We start from the raw sequence: 9,559 nt of genomic DNA on the forward strand, positions 1-9,559 counted from the left end.
CCATTCCCATTTTTAGAGGGGAGATGTTCCATTCTCAAATAATCTAAGAAGAAAATTTTGAATCTTTATGTGTAGATAAGTATTCTTATTTTTGACATTTATCTCTCTTATTTGTAATTTCTATATATACTATAAAGTTTATTTGCCTTGATCTTTTCCTTTATGGTTGAGGATTTTCTTACAGGAAAAGAAAGTTGGTACTTTAAACATGCTACCAAATATTGTGCAGACTCAACCTAATGATAGTAGATCTAAAGACCCTGATGATCAAGATGGATAAAATGAGGCTCTCATCTTTGATGATTAAGATTATGAAAGTCTTCTACATTAAGAGGGAGTATAGCACTTCTTCGAAGGTAATACAAGAACTTAGAAGATTGATATTCAGAGGGAGTCTAGAAATACATGTGGGTGACTGCATGATATTGATAGGCCTACTCCTATGTATATCATGAGGAAGTGATAACTTATCACCAGGAAATCAAAAAATTGATACCAAATTCAAAATGAGTTTGACATGCATCCTTGGGTAAAGAGAATTTTTGAGGAAGTAACTAGAGGACTCGACTTCCTAGGATCAATGTTCAAAGGGAGAAATTTTGAGATGCAATACCTTGTGGATGATATCTTCTCTATGAGGAGAATTTCTAAGAGAAATTATTTATAATGCACTCTCCTCTATGAGATAGAAGTATGAGGTGAAAGCCCTTTGTTACACCCTCTAGTAGCAGCTATGGTGGGTCCACCCTCTAACTTGGTTCATGGTGGATATCATGTGAGTTACTACATGATGTTGTTGTAATTATTTCAAGAAAGGTGACAATCTTTCATTGATGTAAATATTTAGAGGGGGGTTATTGATATCTTCTCTATGAGGATAATTTCTAAGAGAAACTCTTTATAATGCACTCTCCTCTATGAGATAGAAGTATGAGGTGAAAGCCCTTTGTTACACCCTCTAGTAGTAGCTATGGTGGGTCCACCCTCTGACTTGGTTCATGGTGGATATCATGTGAGTTGCTACATGATGCTATTGTATTTATTTCATGAAAGATGACAATATTTCATTGATTTAAATATCTAGAGGGGAGTTATTGAAAGGTGATGATCTTATCAATAACTTGACCTATTATCATAACAAACTACATTAAGTTGTTGTCCTAGTGTTTCGAAAGTTATGATAACAAACATAAGGTGACAATCTTATCAATAGATGACCAACCTTCTAATACCAAAAGTGTTGAAAGTTATTGGTGTCATTGTTATTAGGCCAGATTTTGTCAGACACATTGATATCCATCATGATTATTAGGATGAATCTTGCCAGACACCATAAAAATTATTGGTGTCATTGTTATTAGGCTAGATTTTTTCGGACATCGTGAAAGTTGTTATGATTCTTTAGGCCGAATATTGTTGAACACCATAACTTAAATCTATTATAGACCACACTTAAAGTGGTATATAAATTTATATTAAAGTTATAGTAATTACTTAAATTCCCTCCTTGATAAAAGAAAAAGCATTGAGAAATTTAGTCTCATTAGGAATCATAGCAATTTCCATATATAATATATGTGTCTAGATGGACTTATGTTGATATCCTTAAATATGTCATTCTGGAAATATCATACTGAGATGATATCCCTTCATATACTCAAGAACATAATATGTTCTATATCAATCCTTCCTAACTAAGAGGGAGTGTTAAGTTTGTGGTTACCGTTAGATTGATATGATCACGAATTTCATTATTAATGATTATATATATATATATATATATATAAAATAATGCATATATTATACATATGGTTAGTTATATTAATTCATACTAACTAATGATGCTTAAACCTTGGAGACATGTCTCTTCAAGAGACATGTCTCCTTCTCCCATACTTATATGAGATCCAAAACTGCATTTGAAAAAATCTATAATAATGGAAATATAATTACATTTGTAGAAATGATCTTAGTTACTCAACACCAATCAGTGCCTTGTTGTAGTGATAGGATCAAGTTGTGTAATGTGAAAAAGTTGTCTTTAATGGCTTATCGACCTTAACTTCAACTGCCTCAAATGTTGCCACATTTGCTTCCCATTTGGTTGCCTCCATTCATCAACTAACAATAGATACTCATAAATATCCTATGGGCCAACACTAGAATTTGAATATGGATCAATGTCATCAAAGTCATGTGCATGATTCATATTTTTCCCTTAGTTCATAATTGATTTGAGAAATGTTTTTAGTGGTCTTTCTCTGTCATTTTATTTGTCATCTTCCTTGTATTCTTGGTCAATCAAAATATGCATAAATCTAAACAAAATTCTAAGTTGAGAATTTTTCATAGGTTTTCTCAATTTGAGTAAGTCAAAATTTTTGAATTCTCCATCCATGTATGTCACTCTAGCCTTCCTCACCTTTCCCTCTACCCTTATTGATCCATTGGACTTGATCCTTGATCTTACAATTCCCTTCTTTGAAAGTTTCCTAAGTAAATTCATTTGGACTTCTACTTCCAATAATGTCCTCTTCAACAATTCTAACCTACCTTTTACTAAATATTCATTTAGAGTCAGATATTTTTGGGTCTTCCCTTTTTATAGGTACTTGTCATAGTGTATGCTTGACTTAATGCCTTCTCTATTGTGTTGGGATGCAAGTTATATCGGGCCTTTGATTTCACTTCACATGTCAAAGACTTTATCCACTAAATCCTTATTTAGAAATCATGACAAAATTACATTTGTAATATGTGTGCAACTCTAATGGGATGGGACTTCCATACACCTCATTAAAGTTCACAGTGTAATGAAGAGTGGTGGATTTGTTACCTTAGGATATCAAGGCCCCAAAGAGAAAATCTACCTCATGCTACCTCACTTCTTGTAGTACTTTGGTGAGCTAGAGGATCAAAAAACCTAAATAACAAAGTATAAACTATAACTTTAAAGGAACATTATATAAAGTAAAGTAATTGAATTGAATGAGCGGCTTAAAAAGACTTTCCATTTACTATTAAATTGAAACTTTAAAATAATTAATATTCAATAGTTGGAACTATGTTGATTATGGAAACAAAGAATTAAAATAACCAACTACATGTCTTAAGACTTGCATGATCTTGACCTTGGACAAACTTGCACTATGGGGACATCTACACTTTTTTGGGACCAAACAACATTAAGGGTGGGGGGGGGGCGGGTGGGGGGAGGGGGAGTGGATAAGTGTTGCAATACTTTCAAACCAATTAACAACTTTGACACTTAACCATAAACATCTACACAGTTAAAAAATCATAACACCACGATTAGTTTTCAAGGAAACCTTAGCCAAGGGGAAACCCTAGCGGGGATGGTACCCACAACTATGCACTAATCTAGAAGTTTTTTTGTTAAGAGGTTTGACTTAGGAGTCATTACATAGCATTTAGTACATGAGTCCTTGTTAAAGTTCTCAACCCTGTTAGGAGTTGTTTTACAAAAGAAAACCACACTTGCTTGATAGATGACTCATTTTCTAGTTACAATGAAAGTATTACAATATAAGAAAGACTATACAGACATCACAATGTCTGATTAGTCTATATTAAAAGTTGCATCTGATTTGATCCAACATCAAGGCTTAAAAATATAAAAAATAACATCATCATAGCATTATATGTTCCCCTTGTTTGTATACAAAACAAATCTTTCAATTATATCCTTCTCCAATCTTTACGTAGTCAGCTAACAAAAAATCTTCACAAAACATGTAGCACACACTCCAATATTCAATATAAAATGGTACTATTTAAGGGCAATCATCTAGGATATTGTTCCTATAATGCCAAACAATTCAATTAGCTAGGCTAATTTTCTTGATCTCCAAAATTATTCTTGATAACTGCTACACTCTATCAGTTCTACTTTATCCAACCACAAAATGTGGATCAAATAACATATTAACATAGGAAATCATGCCTAGGAATGTACACATTGTACATTACACATATCCAAAATTACATCCATGTCTAATAAGTATTTTGTGCTTGCTAACCAAAACTATCCAACTCTATACTAGTTTCCTACTCTGTACTTGGGAATTTTTCACGAATCCAATGACACTAATTAGCTGACCAAGTGACCATACCAACTAATTATCTCTCTACCAATGAAAATATCTATGCCTTCATCCAATGGTTACTTGCCAACAATATCCCCCTTCAACATTGATGGCAACACTTAGTGAAAAATGACTAAGTGTCAATGTCAAAACAAAATTATTTTTAATAGCCTTATAAGAATTATCCTCTAATTGTACTCTCCCTTACATTATACTATATGATCACTCATTTTCTCCCCCTTTGACATCAATGGAAAAAGTGAGGTACAAAACTTATATACAAGTCAAAATTTTGCATCAAGCCAAACAAAATGCTACACAAACCTTAATATTGTGATATTGCTATCAAGGTTTAACTTTGTAGTTTTTTGAGTCAAACTCATTGATCCATATTTCATGAGTAGTGATTCAACATTAATCCATCTCTCATGAGAATAAATGGAACACTTAGCACTCATTGGATCTAGGTGATGCTCATAGAGGTGAAGTATTGGGACTTCTTGGGAGGTCACCCATCCTAGTACTACTCTAGCTCAAGCGCGCTTAACTATAGAGTTTCCTCCATAGTTAAACCCACTCTTCTTGCAACCACATTTGCAAAACTACACAGTTAAATTCCAATATTACAATTTGACTTGCTGTGAAAATTATCTCCTACTTATCAAACCTTATTATATCAGAAAAAATCACCTTCAAAATTAGTGTCCGATTTTATTTTTTTAGCTACTTGAATCTTGCCACATAAGGCATATGCTTCTATTTCTGTTGCCTCCAAGTTTGTTGGTGTCATAAATCATCCTTCCATAAACCGAATAAAATGAGAAGTTTATTGCTGCATGGATTTGGTTAGGAAAGTAGATTAATGGATAACTTTATTGTTTCCACCGATGACATAATTAATTAAATTCAATGGTTATTGCGGTTAGATCAGAGAAGAGAAACAAGTGATACTAAGGTCGGGATCCCATGGGCATCCACTTCCTTAAAAATAGAGCAGGTGCTATTGAGATTTTTTATTTAGAGGAAAGTGGTCCCATGTATTTTTTAATTGAATTCCTCTTTAAAAAACCAACTTCTAAAATAAAGGAATCTAGTTGCCTCATAAATTTAAAAAATAAAGAGATTAATTCATTTTGCTAGGAAGTTGAAGAGCTTTTTGACAAATGGAAAAATCCTTCCCTAATCTGGTGGGGCTAAATTCCAACCCCACCCCATTTTCACCCCCTTAAACTGAGATGGATATGAAGTTGGGGCTCCTATTTTATAGGAAAAGATTCTAAATAAACCTTTAGCCCCCCTTAAAATGTAATCATGGGGTCACTCGCTCCACAAAAATAGAGCCCAAGCCCCTCCCATGTGACCCCTGCCTAAGTCAGTTACATTTTTCTATTTCAGAGATGATAAAAGGAGAAAAAAAATGATTTGGAGAAAACTTAGCAACTATCGAAACTACTAGGGGTATAGGGAAGTAGATGAATGAACAGAGGCAAAGTGGAGTAGGTGAAAGAAGATTTTGAATCAAGCTTATTTAATTGTCAACATCAGTTATAAGCTAGGTTCTCATTCTTTTTTTAACTCTGCAATTTCTTGATTATGGCCATTCAAAAAAATGTTGTAACAAGTGAAGAATCTTGCTCTGGTTGGGTGGTTTTCATATTATGCAATATGGTATAATAGATTCATAAATTCCACTAAATGTTTTGCGTTGGTATCTATGTGTATCTATGGTACAATATCAATTTGATAAATCTTGTGATTATATGTTCTTAAAAATAGATATACGTCTCTACTGGGAAATGTTTTGTGTGAATAACACATGATGGAAATCTTGTATAACACTTGTGGTATATGAACACACTGGATAACAAGCTTCCTGCTTGTTAGTTTTAAAGTGTTTATGGAACTATCATGAGACTCATTCTACTAAGGCCAAGAAAGGGTTGATAGCTTTGAGTAGAGACTTTGGGGATTCCAAACAAGCACTTGTAGGGTTAGTGGTAGGTCTTGATGAAAATCCTCGTGGTGTAAAGAAAAGCTAATTTTCAATGCTGCAGGAAGATTAATTAAAACTTAATTCTTCTTGTGTACAATTCTTTGTTCCAACTCTTGTCTAGAGGGAAATTCTTCTACTATCTCACTATTGCTCCTTTAAAACTTTAGAAATAACTTCTAATATAGTCGTTGGTGTGGTACAACAACAACCACCAATAAGGCTAGCACCAACTTCTCTCCACCTCTTCATCAAAATATCAAATTTCCCATCCAAAAAGAAATTTAAAGGCTGTGAAATGACATATAGGGCACATTTTAATTTTAATCAACATATCCTCAATGTTTGTTCTCAATTTTATTGTTTGTGAGAAAATTTCTTATTTGGCTTGTAGTCCATCAAGAAAAAAAAAGTAAAAGCATATGAACATATTGACTAGGATTTTAAATATCTTCAGCTAACATGAAATCATTGTATCCTTTATGTTGAATGTAGTTGAGAAAATTCACTGGGTTATATTGTTATGTTGTATGTAGCTAAGTTCATTCTCTAAATTATTTGTATATGCAAAGATAGATGAGTTCAGACTTTGAGATTTTGAGATTTGATTACATGTTACCATATTGAGCATTTATTTACTCCTTTATGGGATGGGTGTAATGTGTCTAAATTAGAGGGTTAGAGATGGATACATTATGCTTTGTTTCTCTCTACCTGCTAGTACTGTTAGAATGGATTTAGTATGTTTTGTTTCTTCTATCAGCTAATTGTGGCTCTTTAAGTGCTTGACCAAGCCATTTCATTTTAGTGCATGTGTAGATATGAGTTATCTTTTTGTATTGCATATTGAGTAGATATGTTGTTTTATATTCTCTATAACACTCTGTGAATATGCTACTTAGACATATGTGGAAAGTGTAAGCACACAAAAATGGTCACCTTGATGCTGTGCCCCAGTTTCATAATTTATGCCAAGCTTGGATCAATATTTGCATCATCATTTTCTTTGATCAAATTAAATTATTTGAATTATTCAATTTATTTGAATTATTTAATTAATCATTATTATTTTACATCAATTTCCTTTATTAAATTGGAATTCATTTATTTAATTATTTTAAATAAATGGTTTGATCATCTTGATTTTTGTATTATTTAATTAAAAGACTTTGCTCTCTTTTAATAAAACCCCTCCTCGATTAATTTTATGTGCAACAATTATTATTTTTAGAAGAAATAATTAAATAAATATCACACACTTTATTTTATAAGAAAAGAGATTATTTTACATTTAAATTATATAAAAATACCCCTCATCTTATAATTTTTATGGAGTGTTACACTCCACATTCTCTTAATAAAATGCTAGTTGCACATTCTCTTATGTGGGTCATACCCTTTCATTTAATTTTTATTTTCCCTCCAATCTGGGAATGCCTCTTTGGATTGATATATAAAGGAGATTTCTTCCTTCATTTTGACATCATGATGATTTATTTTGCTACGGTTAGGATGATTTTCTTATGCTATGGTTATTATGCACATTTTTGAAGCTTTCTTGGAGACTTGGAGATATCTTGCATGTTTATGATCATTTTGAATCTTTCATTAATTGGATGTACTTGCGAAGACCAAGACTGGTGTTCATATGAGAGCCACCACTTCAAACCTTTGAAAGTCTTTGCACATTGATGATAGGAAGCTATGAGTCAATTCTTGAGATCTTGTGTTTTCATGGTGTTATTTTGAAGGATTTTGAGTGTAAGGATTCATAGAAGTGTGTTCTCTATTTGTCCACATTTTTCACACACATTTTTGGCACCCATCATGGGGCACGATCTCGGCCTCATCCCTTATGATGTCTTCAAGCCTTGCACTCAACAAGACTTGATCCTTGGTGGGGTCTTTGTGAGCCATTCAACTTCACTAGTAGATCAAGGGCCCATTGACATATGGCTAAAGACATGGCTCAACAAATGGTTAATGATATTCTTTCTCAAAGGGGTAATGTTTCTCCACCTTCTAGTTCTCCTAGAGGTGATGAAGAGAGTCATCTTTTGCAAGAAAAACAAGCTTAAATGGATGCATTGATACAACATGAGGTAGAAAAGAAAGTTCATGAAATAGCCCATCAGAAACTTAATGATATAATTTTTCTTTGTGGTGGTAGTGGTTCTCCACCTCCTTCTCCTCCTCCAAGAGTTACTAGACATATGTTGGCTTCATAATCTCCTAAGGGAAATAGGAGAAAACCATCACCTCCTCCTAGATATCAGCAAAGGCAAATGTCTCCTCCAAGGAATTCATAGTAACATCCTCAATTTACTTCACATGGTTTTGGTGTGGATTATGATTTATTAGAGCAACACCAAAAATTTCACAAGTACATGGATCAATATATTCAAATTAATAAGGATAAATACTTCATGGATTTAATCAACAAAGGTGTTTAATTACCTTATAATTTTGATGTGGATAAGAATACCAAGACACAAGATCCTTCATTTCAAGAACAAACTGAGAAAAATATGAAGATGTTAATGGATAAACTTACACCTAAGAATCCATTTTCTCTACAGAATGTGTCTACAAACTTTTGAGATGAGTATTCTAGAGGTTGAATTCGCTAAGAAAATAGAATTTCCACATTATGATAAGTATGATGGGAATGGAGACCCTAGTGATCATGTGAGACAGTTTAATGTTTTAAGCTTGGAATTTGTACATAAAGATTCTTATCTTATGAGATTGTTCTGCAGGAGTTTAAAGGGCCAAGATATGGAATGGTTCACTAAGATTACTCCCCCACTTAAGAATTTTGAGGAAACTGTTAAAAAATGTATCCAACACTTCTCTTACAATGTTCAAAAACCAAATTCTCTGTTGGATTTATGCAACCTCAAACAAGACCAAGGAGAACCTTTTGTTACCTTTCTACAAAGATGGAGAAAGTTATGTTCTCATTACTCTAGAAAATTCCAGATAAAGAGAAAATTATTATACTTGTGAGTAATTTGGTTCCTGAATTGAGAAATGAAATTGACAAATGGGTGTTTAAGATTTTTCATAACATGGTAGAAACAACTTTTTGTATTAAGGATGTTTTGAAGAAACAAGGAATTATCAAGCATAATAGCAACAAGAGTAACCACAACAATGGAAATAAGAATAGTAGTACTTCTTATAAAGGAAATCAACACGTGGTTTATGATGGTGTAGTCGATGCACCTAAATCTAATGATCAAGAAGTTTACAAGTTATCAGATAGTGTTCATGCTATGAAATTTCAAGCACCTTTTCAGTAAAATAATAGAGAAAATTCTAGATACAATTACAAAAACCCTCAAGAGAGAATAACTTTTACAAAGATTAGTAGACCTTATGAGGATTTTTTGAAAGAGTTGGTTGATAGCAAGATATTAACCACCTCCTGTAAAGGGTCCACATAGGGATGATAATGCAT

Source organism: Cupressus sempervirens, chromosome 4 (assembly GCF_028749045.1).
Source record: "Cupressus sempervirens isolate cs-2001-9-10 chromosome 4, ASM2874904v1, whole genome shotgun sequence".
NCBI lineage: Eukaryota > Viridiplantae > Streptophyta > Pinopsida > Cupressales > Cupressaceae > Cupressus > Cupressus sempervirens.